Genomic DNA, 14,559 nt, shown 5'->3' with positions numbered 1-14,559 from the left:
GTTAAATTATATATACTTTGGCTCTTAAAACAACAAGGTTCAGTTATCTGGAAAATTCACTAATTCACTTAATGGGAGATATCTCATTCTCCAAAGATGACAGATAAATAAGTGTTGCTATGATTAAATTAAAGAAATGTTAGGCTGAGAAATCTTCCTTGAGTGAGGGTTATTGGTTTATAGAATAATTTGTCAAAAGAAAACAAACAGACTGGATTAAACCCAGGATGTTTATTGTAAAAAGCAAATATATATTTTAAAGAGGATTTTTTATTAATCTGCCCAGTTTTTTCCATCTTTTGGTTACTATAACATGCCACTTTTCTCTCCGCCTAGGTAAAAAAGTGTGTCTTCTTTTCCTCTGACTTTCACTTAACATATACATACCAGTCAGATAGTGTTCTATTTCAAAGTACCCAATATTTCCAGAATTGAGGAAATTATTGATCGAGGATATCTGAAATGTTAAAACAGATCATTATCAGTACTATCATATTGGCATACTGAGCTGCATTATAGCAAAGAATAGGAGAGGTATAGGCTTGTGATTTCACTGGCATAGATGAACTCCTAGATGAGGAAACTGCCTCTACTATGGTGGGTCAATATTTTCATCTCTGTTTATGCTCTTAGGGAATTGTCTAGAGCACTCAGCTGATAAGTGCCTGGCCCAGAGTCATAGTCAGTAGGAATTGGAGGCAGAACATGAACTCAGCTCTTCCTGGCCTGAGCTCTATGAACTATATATCATGCTACCTCTAAAGAATATAAACCAAATGTTGGATAGAAATGATGGAACAAGAGAGAAAAAGCATTTTCTACCCCATCAACAGATCTGATAAGAAAGTCAGTGCATAACAAAGCCTTTGAATCATTTATAAAATAATTTTAAAATTGTCACTTTATTAGCTTCATTTTTCTACACATTACGGTTTGTAATACTTCAATAAATTCATTTTGTTCCTTCCCTCAACGTACAATAATTGAGTACATTCTGGATTTAAGCCCTATTTATATCTCTCAGAGTTCCTTGAGAATAGTAGTTGGACACCAATGTGGATTATTTGGTGAAGATAAGCTACAAAGAATGCTTTAGAAACAGAAATGACTTTGAAGGTCAATTATACACCCAATAATCAACACAAATATTTTCTTAGTATATATTAAACCTAAAAACAATTTCTGCTACTATATCTTTCTCTCCGATTCACGTTTACTAAATAAAACAGTTGGCTTCCATTTCTTAAATGATTAAGATTTCTAGGCCTCTCTGTCTGCTACTTTCCAAAGCAGCCACGGACAATAACATTTCTGGGGTGTATTTTTTGACAGCTACATGAACACCAACACTACCACATGAAACAGCTTCATGTGTATTATTTCCCCTTGACAAAATTAGCCAGGAAAATAAACACTCCTTTCAAAGCAAAGCCTGTGACACTGGGCCTGAACCACTTGTGACATTATGACAAAACAATTTCCCCACATACAGTTTCTAAATGCAAAATGGAACTGATGAGATTAGAAGTCAGTGGGTGTCGGAATATGCAGGGTGTATAAAAATGATGTCTTGAATAGACTGGGTGAGAAGTAGATTCCTTTTGATTGTTGTCTCTTGCTTTTTAATGTTCTCAGAAAACGACTGTATCTTTCAGAGTCTCTCAAGGATTTTTAGATAAAAAGAGAGGTTTTATCTTTGCATGTCTATAAGCAGTGAAAAACTCCGGAGACTGAAACCTACAGGCAATTCAAATAAACTAAATCCGATCAAGGTAATATCAATGCCAGAATTAGAAGAAAACCCAGAGAGAATATCAATAACAACATTAAAACAGCAGGTTTCAACTGGAATCAATAGGCAGAATAAACAGAAAAAATTAAGTCACAAAGTGATAGTAGATAAAAGCTCCCCACTCATTAAAATTCTGTTTGTCTTTGTGTCTTTTTATCAATGTACCTATATATCTATGCAAGTGTATCAAAGTTTATAATGTAAAAGAATGATGAAATAATCTAATTAATTTCCGGTGTCATTTCACATATTTCTTTCAAGTTAAAACTGCAATATTAATAATGGTTTGCAGTTTAATAAAATATCTCTATGTCCTATTAACTCCTATATCAGCTTGTTATAAAAGACACTTTTTATCAAATAGCTAAACTTCAAAAGATTTCTGCTTTGATCTGAAATGAAAAAAATGAGGTTCATTCCATTTGTACTGAATAACCTCGCTCGATTTTAGAGAAAGACAGTTGTCTGTTATTGCCATTCTGTCACCAGCTACATTCAAAATGGGGGAAAAACAGAGAGGAAAAGAATATTGGAAAGGTAATCAGAGAATCAAAGACTCGTAGCTCTAAGATTCATAAACTCAAAGCTAGACTATGGAAGAGCTAGAATGGACCTGAGAGATTCATTGGTCCAACCTTCTCATTTTACAGGTGAGGAAACTGAGACTCACAGAGGTTAAATAGCTTGCCAAAAAAGCACTAAATGAATTGATGATAGATCCAAATATAGAACTCAAATTCCTAACTCCTAAACAGAAAAGTGTGTTTCAAAATTGAACCTAGCCTTGATTTCCCATATTCATCTTTTTGTAAACAATCAGAGAGTGGATCCTATTTGTAAGTATATAATACAGTGTCCTGTCCTAGAAAGAGAATTTAATTTTTTTCAAATTGTCCTTTGTTCAAATTTTGGCTGGTTCACTATCTGTTTAACCTTAGGCAAGTCATTTAATTTTCCTGAGATTCACTTTCTTCATTTACAAAACGGAGAGAAAATATTATATATTAATCTAAAAGAGGCATCATAAAAATCAAAATAGATAAGGAATGAAAAGTGCTATATAACTAAAAATTGCTGAATACATATGAATTATTATCATTATTACTGCAGAAGTGTTGCAAGATCTCTATCTCCTTGCCTGACAATCAATCTGACCCTTTCACTTTGACCCTTTAAATCAGCCATTTGACTTAAAGAACAGAGAACATTAATTTTAAAAATATATAGGATCATAGAACTAGAAAGTGGAAAAGACCTCAGAGGCATCTATCCTACCATCCTCATTTTACAGATGAGAAAACTGAGGTCCAAGAAGGTAAGTAACATTTCTAAGTTAATACAGGTAGTAAGTGATAAAGGTAAGAAATGAATCAAGATTCTTTGACTCCCCATAAGTAATCTTTCCATTATACTAAAAAATGTTTTCAATCTCCTCTAGCATTCCTTCATTATCACATTTGTTAATTTGTTTGTTAGACAAGTCACAGGCCCAGAGAAAGCCACCTCAAAGAAGTGAATTATTCACTGAAAAAATATCAAGGGTGAGTGTCAGAGTACTTTCGGTACTAAAGAGCCACCAAAAGAAGAAACCCAGAGTGTTTGACTTTATTTATTTTCTTGTATTTTTTTCTTCACTGTCCGAAATATAAGAAGCACCCAGTAGACTTCATTTCCCTCTCCACTTAAACTGAGAATTTTGCTGACAAAATGTTTTTCTAAAAAACAGGTATTCTGCCTTGGAGGACAATGAAGAACAGCTCTGCTGGTTTAAAATGGACAGAAATTATCACCCTAGCATTCCTATAGCACCTACCTTGTTTCCTTTTGGCATTGTTACAACACAGAGAACATACACAACTCTCTAATTACACTCACATCTGGCATCTTGCATAATAGCATGGAAAACTATTGTCATCTTCATAAGCCTTAAAGATAATCCATCTCTTCTGTCATATATTAAGACATAAATAAGTTTCATCTGATGATAAGAAAAGTTAGACAAATATATGAGAAGAAAATTAGAAAATATCAAAAGATAGTAGGTAAGTCTATAGTTATTACTTTGTTCCTTTGGATCTTCCAAATTAATTCTCATAATAAGATTTAGATTGATGAGGAATTTGAAAATGGTTTTAAGTATTAATCATTTTTAAGATTTAAAATGTCTACATAATGAAAAAAGTTGGAAGGTAAATAATTATCTAGAGAATGAAACTAGTATAGACAGGTAGCCTGGATTCCTTAGAATCCAGGAATCCTTAGAATCCTCCAACCCACTTTGTTTATTTTCTCTTTCTTTTCTTCTTTTTCTTCCTCTTTCCTTCATTTCCTTTTCTTTTCTTTATTAACAGAATTATTTGCTTAACTTTAACTTTGCTTAACTTTGCCTTCACTGACACACAGTCTCATCAAAGAATTTCGATAACAAAACCTGAGAGTTGGAAAGTATCTTAGAAATTATCTCATTTAAATTCTCCATTTTAAACAGATGAGGAAAGACTTGAAGGTAGAAAGTAATATATGTAGTAAATGCTTAATGAATGATCCATGATTGATAACTTACACATTCATGACAAAGTCAGAATTCAGAAAAATCTTGACAGGCTAAAACTTTGGACTGAATCCAATAAAATAAAGTTAAATAGGGATAAATATAAAATTGTTCAATGAATAAAAAAGTATCTATTTCCTGTACTGAGAATAGGTGAGCATCTTTGGAAAGCAGTTTGACTGAAAAAATCTTGGGGTTTTTAGGGGACTATAAACTCAAACTGAGTTGACGGTATAACATGGCAGCATAAAAACTAGTAAGACCTTCAGCTTTTTTATGAGAGATGTCTTTTTTGGTATAACTGTGAAATGATATAACCATTCTGGAAAGCAATATAAAACCATGCCCAAAGGGCCATAGAAGTATGCACATCCTTTGCAATACTACTGCTGGACCTGTATACCAAAGAGATCAGAGTAGGGAGAAAGGTCCTACTTGAACAAAAAATATTTTAGCAACTTTTTTTTGAAGCAGCAAATAATTGGAAACTGAGGGGATGTCCATCAATTAGGAAATTACTGAAATAGCTGTGGTATATAGTTATGACAGCATACTATTGCATTTTAAGAAATGACAAACAGGATAAGTTCCAAAAAACCTGGAAAGACTTTTATGAATTGATGCAAAGTGAAGTAAGCAGAACCAGGAGAATTCTGTATAGAGTACCTGAAATATTGTATGATCAACTGTGATGGTCTAAATTATTATCAGCAAAGCAAGGTTCCAAATAACTCCAAGAAATCTGTGTTAAAAAATGCTATCCACAGCCAAAGAAGGAATTGTTCAAGTCTGATTTCAGATCAAAGCATACCATTTTACATTTTATTTTCTTCATAAGTGTTTTTAATTGTATGTGTCATATTTGTTTTCTTTCATAACATGAGGAATGTAGGAATGTTTATTGCATGATGGTACTGGTATAACCTATATAAAAATATTTGTTGTCTTAGGGAGTTGAGGGAAGGGAGGGAGAGAATCTAAATGGTTAAATGTCAGATAAAAGTTGTCCAAAATTGTTTCTACATGTAATTAAAAAAAATCACAGAAAGGTATTTCTTCCAGGAGAAAAAATGTGATAATCCCCAGTTTCTTTTCCCTATCAAAATTAAGGGTACTGCATTTGGTTTTGTGTCACCATTTTGGAAGGATATTGTTAAGCTAAAAAGCATCCAGAGAAATGGTGAGGGCCTTGAGTTCACATCAGATTAGAAGAGATTGAATAAACTGATGAGATTTAGCCAGGAAAACAAAAAAAAAAACATTTGGGAAATATGGCTTTCTTCAAGAATCTGAGGATTTCACAGCCAAAAGAGATTAGACTTGTTCTCCTTGGTCCTAGACAACAGAACTGGGAGTAGTAAGACAAAGTGGCAAAGAAGAAAATTTAAATTTAATGTCAGGAAATACTACCTAACAGAGCTATCCAAAAAGTAAAACGGGCTGCCTTGGTAAGTAGAAGACTGAGGCAAGATGACTATTTGTCAAATACAAGTCCATCATTCAGTAAGCATTTATTAAGCACTTTCTAATTGCCAGATAATGTACTACGAATTGGAGCAACAAAATGCAGTCCAAAGAGTTTACATCCTAATGGAGGAAACCCTATATAAAAAACAAGCAGTCCATCTTCCACCTTTTCTTGTTTATCACTTGCCACTTCAAGTATGTGCATGAACATTGGCACCTATAAACATTTTCAGTTATGTGCAGTAGAGAAAAGAAAGGCAAGGTGCATGCAAGTTTGTGGTATGCTACTAAGCACTTTACTGTTCTTGTTCAACCTACCCTTGTAATGTACTCCCATGCATTCCATGCATATTTTCATTGTTTACCTTTGTGTTGCAATTATTCCCCTAAAATATAGTGTGAGCCCTTTGGGCTGTAAGCCCAAGCATGCAAAGTTAGTGATGCAGCTTAATAAGAAAATAAAGATATTGAACTTTGTGCTGTCAGCTCATAGAGTTCGGTGTTAATGAGTCAATGATCCATTTATGTCCATAAAAAGGAGAAATACATTACAACACCCTCACACTGTCATCTGACCAAATAGAAAGTAAGATTCAAGCTAAAAAATGTTTTAGTTTTAAGGATTTTCTTTGTCATACAGCATTTATGGTAGTATAGATTCCACGCATTATGAAAAGTGTTACCTGAAATCAATGCTAGCTTGTTTTCTAAGGTGTCAGCACAAAAAGTCACAGAATTCTAAAAAATTACTGGCAAGAAAAAATATTTTGTATATTACCAATTTTATTTTATGTACTGCATTTATGGGTTATTTCTTATCTACTATATGTTAGGAAAAGTATATATTAGAATTGGTGTTTTGTTATAAAGAATTGTTTAGAGAAAAGTATACTTAAAGCAATCCCTAGTAAAGTATTACAGTTTTTGGTGGTTGCAGGAATATACTGGCCCCCATTTCCCACAGTTCCAATGGGTCAGTATTCAAGTTTTCTACTTTCATGCGATTTTTTAGAAACATTACCCCTGGGAAAGTTGAGTATTGACTGTAGATATGAGATATATTCAGAGCAGATGGAGGTAATCTGAAAAAATAAGACATCAGCCACTAGAGGAATTGGAAAAGACCTTCTATCAAAGGTGGGATTTGAGTTGAAGGGGCAGAAAATTCCAGGAATAGGGAAGAAGTGCAAAGACATAGAAATGGGAGATGGAATGTCCTGTTCAAGAAACCACAAGTTGTCCAGTGTCAGTACATCACAGCACTATTTAACTAAAGGGAGTAAAATGAAAGAAGACTGGAAAGATAGTAAGAGGTTAGATTATGAAGAGCTCCACTTGGCAAACAGAGATGCTTTTGGATCATCTAGGAGGATGGGGCAGAGAAGTGGCAATAGGGAATCACTGGAGCTCATTGAAATTTGAATCAAAAAATAATTGGATAATAAATTAAATGAGTAGAGAGAAACGTGGACAAAGAGAGTAATTAGGAGACTATTCCAATAGTCTGGGTTGGAGGGCAGATAATGTATGTCTGAATTAGGGTTGTAGATTTATGAGTGGAGAGGAGGTAATATATTGGAGAGAGGTTGTAGGGGTAGAAAAAAATATTTAATAAGAGATTGGATATAATACAACAACAACTGATGGTTATTGACACTGAGGTATCAAGTCTGTGTGCCTGGGAGGATGGATGTCCTCAAGACTAAGAGAGAAGTTCAGAAGAAATGAGAATTTGAGAAAAAAAAGATAAGGGGTTCTGTTTTAGACATGTTGAATTTGAGATACTTACTGAATATCCAGTTTGTGATATATAACTGGCAATTGGAAATGTATGATTATACCTCAGAAGAAAGCCTAGGGTTGGTTATATAGATTTTGGCATTATCTGCATAGAAATGATAAATGAAACAATGGGAGCTAATAAAATCATGAGCTGAGATAATATAAAATAAAAGATAAGGAAGCCCAAATATGAAACTTTGGGGATGCCCACAGTTGAAGTCATGGCATGGTTGAAAACCAGCAAAAAGACTATTAATAAACCACAGGAAAACTGTGATGAAAACCTAGAGAGAAGAGAATATCCACAAGGAAAGATTGATCATAGTATCAAATTTGGACTGCAAGGAAATAAAGAAGTATAAAGACTGAGAAAAGCCCATTCAATCTGGCAATTAGGAGACCACTGGGAACTTCTAGGTGTAGACTCAAAATGGCAGAGTAGAGAAAGTGCTCAGTTGAGCTTTCCCAATTTTCCCCCTCCAAACAACTTTAAAATAACACAAAGTTGATTTCTGAATATCAGAAACAACAAAAGATCAGAGTGAGATATTTTTCCTGCCCAGGCCATAGGAAGTCAAAAAGAGAAATCTGTGACACAGGGCAGGAGAGTGGTCTGATGCCCACTTGAATATGATGAGACTAGATGGTGATGACAACCGCAGCAGCACCTTTGGGAACTTTCAAGCTGGAGATGGCATTAGGTGACCAGGAAAATGGTCAGAAAGAGATTATAGGGGACTTTCATGCTAGTATCGGACACAGGATCAAATGCTATTCGACAACTCCATTACCCATACCTGCTTCTGGGTTGCAGTTCAAGGGCAGATCAAAAGGGAATAGGAGAGGGAGCAGCTGGGTAGTTCAGTGGATTGAGAATCAGGCCTACAGACTGGAAGTACTATGTTCAAATCTGGCTTCAGATACTTCCCAGCTGTGTGACCATGAGCAAGTCACTTAACCCTCATTGTCTACCCCTTACCACTTTTGCCTTGGAATTAATACCAATACCAATACCAATACATAGTATTGATTCTAAGGTAGAAGGTAAGGGTTAAAAAAACAAAAGGGAGATTATAGAGGAGGCAGAGACAAGATGGCAGCTTAGAGGCAGCAAAAGTTGAGACTTCCACAAACCCTTCCTCACCATTTAAAAAAACAATGCTTCAAGGGGACTTAAAACCAAATGTAACAACAGGACAGAGCTAGGGAATCCTCCTCCTGGATATAATTTAAAAGGTATGCCCCCAGAAAAGCCTGAACTCTAGAACATGTGGGTTTAAAGGGAAGGAAAAAGGAAGGTCCCAGGGCCCCTCCCCCACCTACAGAATTGAGCCTCCCCAGTGACTGGAATCTCAGGCAAGGGCACTAGTCTTGAGGGAGAACCTTGCTGGCAAAGCTGTGCCAGTTCCAGGGCTTAGAACACAGGTGGCATAGAGGCAGCTGGAGGAGAAGTGCAAAGCAAGCAGCCCAGTTACAGGCAAAACTCTCCATCTTGTCCCCCACCTTTTCTGGGGGTTTTGGCCTCAGGGCACAGACAACATTGCAGATCAACTCTGCCTTGGCTCAATCTCATCAATAATGGCAGATAAGAAGCCTTTAGAGATTAGGGAAGCTCAAACTTCAACACCCCTTTCCCACAGACTGATCTGAAAGCATCACTGACTAAGTTCCAAGGGCAAAGGCTGCAACAAACTACAAGCAACAACCTTGACAACAGGGCAGGAACTCCAGCTCCTTTTCAGCTTCTGCTGTCAGACAGGGAAGATCAGAATACCTGATCAAACAGAAGAATAGAGAAGAAGCCCCTTCAGGACAGAACAGCCCAAACTCACAATTCCAGCACAAAATGAGAGGAGCAAGACTACAAGCATCTAAAGGGGGGAGCGAAGGGGGAAATATGAGTAAACAACAGAAAAAGAAAAAAGAAATTACAATCAATAGCTTCTATCCAGGCAATGAACAAAAAGCAAATGAAACAGAGGCGGATCAAGGAATACCAAGCAAAAACACAGAAACTCCAGTGAATTAGACACAGGCTTTGGAAGAACTCAAAATACAATTCAAAAAACAATTAAAAGAGGCTGAATACAACTGGGAAAAAAAACTTAAAAAGCAAAATAAATCATGTGGAAACAAAAAATACTGTCTTGAAAGTCAAAATTAATCAGCTTGAAAACGAGGCAAAGGAGATGAAAGATGAGGTAAAGAAGATGAAAGATGATGTCCAGACAAAATCAGACCAGAAGGAAGAGTACAAAAAAGTCAGGGATGAAACTCAGTCTTTAAAAAATAGAATCCAACAACTAGAAAGAAAAAGGCTTCACAAGGCAGCAGGAAACTATAAAACAAAATAAAAAGAATGAAGAAATTAAGGAAAATATGAAATACCTCATCCACAAAATGGAAGATTTAGAAAACAGGTCCAGGAGAGACAACTTAAGAATCATTGGTCTACTGGAAGATCATGACAAAAGAAAAAGCCTGGGCATCATTCTACAGGAAATTATCCAAGAAAATTGCTCTGACATTCTAGAGCAAGAGGGAAAAGTAGAGACTGACAGAATCTACAGATCACCTCCTGTACTTAATCCTCAATTGACAACACCCAGGAATATTATAGCCAAATTCAAGAACTACCAGACCAAGGAAAAAATATTGCAAGCTGCTAAGAAGAAGTCATTCAGATAACATGGAACTACAGTTAGGATAACACAGTATCTGGCTGCATCTACACTGAAGGACCAAAAGGCATGGAATATGATATTCTGGAAAGAAAGGGAACTAGGTCTACAACCAAGAATCAACTACCCAGAAAAACTGACAGGGACATTTAATGTATGGACATTTAATAAAATAGAAGACTGCCAAGTCATCAAAATGAAAAGACTGGACCTCAACAAAAATTTGGTATCCAAACACAGAACTTAAGAGAATCACCAAAAGGTAATTAAGAAAGGGGAAAAACAAAACAAACCAAAAAAAATCCTTTTTTTTAAGGGACCAAATAAGTTAAAATGCTATGTATACATATAAGAAAAGAGAATATTGGTAACTCTTAAAAATTGTTATTATCATCTGGGTAAATAGAAGAATTATACTAAGAGGGAACAATGACAAACTATGTCAGATGAAATGCCAAGACATAAATATGCATATAGATATAAGTATGCATAACTATGTATATATATACATATATATATATATATATAACTAGAGGTAAAAAAGGAGGTTAATACTAAGAGAAATGGAAAAAGAAACAAAATGAGGTAAATTTATGTCATAAAGAAGAGCATGGTGGGAGTGGGAGAGAACACCAATACACTGGAAGGATAAAGAGGTTGGAGATAGGAAATAATTAATTCTTACATGCATTGAAATTGACTCAAAGAAGGAAGAACAATCAAATCCATTGAGGCAGAGAATTGATTTGTGCCCTATAGAGAAATAGAAGGGTAACAAACAGCCTGGTGGGGAGGTAAGGGATACAAGGGAGGGAGAAGGCGGGGGGGGGGGGGATAGTTTAAAATGACCATAAAGAAAATAAAATGGAAATAAGAAGGGGGGGTTAGAAAGGGAAGTAAAATAAGGGTGCGAATTAAGGGGACTGATTAAAAACTAAACACTGATGTAGAAGGAAATAGTAAAAGAAGAAAGGTCAGGACTAGGAATGGAAATCAAAATGGTAGGAAATACACAACTGGTAATCATACCTCTAAATTTGAATGGAATGAACTCAACCATAAAAATGCAACCAAATTACACAGTTGATTAGAAACCAAAAGTCTACCATATGTTGTCTATAAGAAACAAACATGAGAAAGTAGAAAAACAGTAAAGATAAGGGGATGGAGCAAAAATCTATTGGGCATCAACTGAGAAAAAGAAGGCAGGAGTCTCAATCAAGATATCTAACAAAGCCAAAGTAAAAAATACATCTAGTTAAAAGAGATAGGGAAGGTAAATACATCCTGATAAAAGGCAATATAGACAATGAGGAAATATCAGTACTCAACATGTATGCACCAATTATATGGCAATAAATATGGAAATCTAGGTGATGTGGATGAATATTTACAAAAATATAAATAGCCTAGATTAACAGAAGAAGAAATAAAATACCTAAATAACCCCATATCAGAAAAAAAGAAATTGAACAAGTCATCAAAGAACTCCCTAAGAAAAAATCCCCAGGACCAGATGGATTCAAAAATGAATTCTATCAAATATGCAAACAGCTAATCCCAATATTATACAAACTAATTAACAGAATAAGCAAAGGAGGAGTTCTACCAAATTCCTTTTATGACACAAATATGGTACTGATTCAAAAGCCAGGCAACTCAAAAACAGAGAAAGAAAACTATAGACCAATCTCCTTAATGAACATAGACACAAAAATCTTAAATAGGATACTAGCAAAAAGACTCCAGCAAGTCATCACAAGGGTTATTCACTATGATCCAGTCGGGTTTATACCAGGAATGCAACGATAGTTCAATATTAAGAAAACCCTCCACATAATTGACCATATCAACAAGCAAATCAACAAAAATCACATGATTATCTCAATAGATGCACAAAATACCTTTGACAAAATACAACACTCATTCTTACTGAAAACATTAGGAAGTATAGGAATAGAAGGGTCTTTCCTTAAAATAATAAACAGTATTTATCTAAAACCATCAGCAAACATCATCTTCAATGGGGATAAACTAGATGCATTCCCAATAAGATCAGGAGTGAAATAATGATGGCCATTATCACCTCTATTATTTAACATTGTACTAAAAACACTAGCAGTAGCAATTAGAGAAGAAAAAGAAATTGAAGGTATTAAAATTGGCAACAAGGAGACCAAGCTATCACTCTTTGTGGATGATATGATGGTCTAATTAAAGAATCCTAGAGAATCAACCAAAAAGCTAGTGGAAATAATCAACAACTTTAGCAAAGTTGCAGGATATAAAATAAACCCACATAAGTCATCAGCATTTCTATATATCTCCAACCCATCTCAGCAGCAAGAATTAGAAAGTGAAATTCCATTTAAAATCACCCTAGATAATATAAAATACTTTGGAATCTATCTGCCCAGACAAACACGAGAACTATTTGAACACAACTATGAAACACTTTCCATACAATTAAAACTAGATCTAAATAATTGGAAAAACATTAACTGCTCATGGGTATGACAAGCAAACATAATAAAAATGACCATCCTGCCCAAACTCATTTATTTATTTAGGGTCATACCAATCAAACTACCAAAAATCTTTTTTACTGAGTTAGAAAAAAAACATAACAAAGTTCATTTGGAAGAACAAAGATCAAGGATATCCAGGGAAACAATGAAAAAAATGCGAAGGAAGGTGGCCTTGCATTACCAGATCTCAAACTATTCTATAAAGCAGTGGTCTTCAAAACAATATATTACTGGCTAAGAGACATAAAGGAGGATGAGTGGAATAGACTTGGGGTAAGTGACCTCAGCAAGACAGTCTATGTTAAGCCCAAAGATCCCAGTTTTAGGGACCAAAATCCACCATTTGATAAAAACTGCTGGGAAAATTGGAAGAGAGTGTGGGAAACATTAGGATTGGATCAACACCTCACACTCTACATGAAAATAAACTCAGAATGGGTGAATGACTTGAATATAAAAGAAGGAAACTATAAGCAAATTATGTGAACTCAGAATAGTATACATGTCAGATCTTTGGGAAAGGAAAGATTTTTAAATCCAAGCAAGACTTAGGAAAAGTCACAAAATGTAAAATAAATAATTTTGATTATATCAAATTAAAAAGCTTTTATACAAACAAAACCAATGTAACCGAAATTAGGGAAGTAACAAATTGGGAAATAATCTTCATAAGAAAAACCTCTGACAAAGGTCTAATTACTCAATTTTACAAAGAGCTAAATCAATTGTATAAAAAATCAAGCCATTCTCCAATTGATAAATGAGCAAGGGAAATGAATAGGCAATTTTCAGTCAAAGAAATCAAAACTATTAATAAGCACATGAAAAAGTGCTCTAAATCTCTGATAATCAGAGAGATGCAAATCAAAACAACTCTTAAGTATCACCTCACACCTAGTAGATTGGCTAACATGACAGCAGTGGAAAGTAATGAATGTTGGAGGGGATGTTGCAAAGTAGGGACACTAATTCATTGCTGGTGGAGTTCTGAATTGATCCAGCCATCCTGGAGGGTAATTTAGAACTATGCCCAAGGGGCACTAAAAGACTGTCTGCCCTTTCATCCAGCCATAGCACTGCTGGGTTTGTACCCCAAAGAGATCATAATGAAAAATACATGTACAAGAATATTCATAGCTGTGCTCTTTGTGGTGGCAAAAAATTGGAAAATAAGGGGATGCCCTTCAATTGGGGAATGGCTGAACAAATTGTGGTATATGTTGGTGACAGAATACTATTGTGCTCAAAGGAATAATAAATTGGAGGAATTCCATGGGGACTGGAACAACCTCCAGGAAGTGATGCAGAGCAAAAGGAGCAGAACCAGGACAACATTGTACACAGAGACCGATACACTGTGGTACAATCGAATGTAATGGACTTCTCAATTAGTGGCAATGCAGCGTTCATGAACAAACCAAAGGGATCTATCAGAAAGAACACGATCCACATTCAGAGGAAAAACTGTGGGAGTAAAAACACCGAAGAAAAACAACTGCTTGATTAAATGGTTTGAGGGGATATGATTGGGGATATAGACACTAAATGAACATCCTAGTGCAAACATCAACAGCATGGAAATAGCTTCTGATCAAGGACTGTGCATCGACTATGGGAAGGGCAAGGGGAGGGAGGAATAGAATATGATTTTTGTAACCAAGGAATAATGTTTGAAATTGACCAAATGAAATTTAAAAAATAAAAATAAATTAGAATTGGTCAGGTAGAAGCTAATGAGTACATGAAATGTCAAGAGAC

General features: G+C 35.2%; 1 long non-coding RNA gene across 1 annotated transcript in view; it reads right to left on the bottom strand.

Annotated features, from left to right (window-relative positions):
• Window positions 1–226: 226 nt before the first annotated feature.
• Window positions 227–14,559, bottom strand: part of LOC103094255 (uncharacterized) — a 36,888-nt gene continuing 22,555 nt past the window's right edge. Inside the window, exon 3 of the long non-coding RNA XR_464069.3 lies at window positions 227–457. This is a non-coding gene — a long non-coding RNA (uncharacterized LOC103094255). The remainder of the gene's footprint in view (window positions 458–14,559) is intronic.

The sequence above is a fragment of the Monodelphis domestica genome, chromosome 3 (genome assembly GCF_027887165.1).
Source record: "Monodelphis domestica isolate mMonDom1 chromosome 3, mMonDom1.pri, whole genome shotgun sequence".
NCBI classification, from domain to species: Eukaryota; Metazoa; Chordata; class Mammalia; order Didelphimorphia; family Didelphidae; genus Monodelphis; species Monodelphis domestica.
The sequence above is the reverse complement of the archived record's forward strand: the minus strand, read 5'-3'. Positions and strand labels throughout refer to the sequence as shown.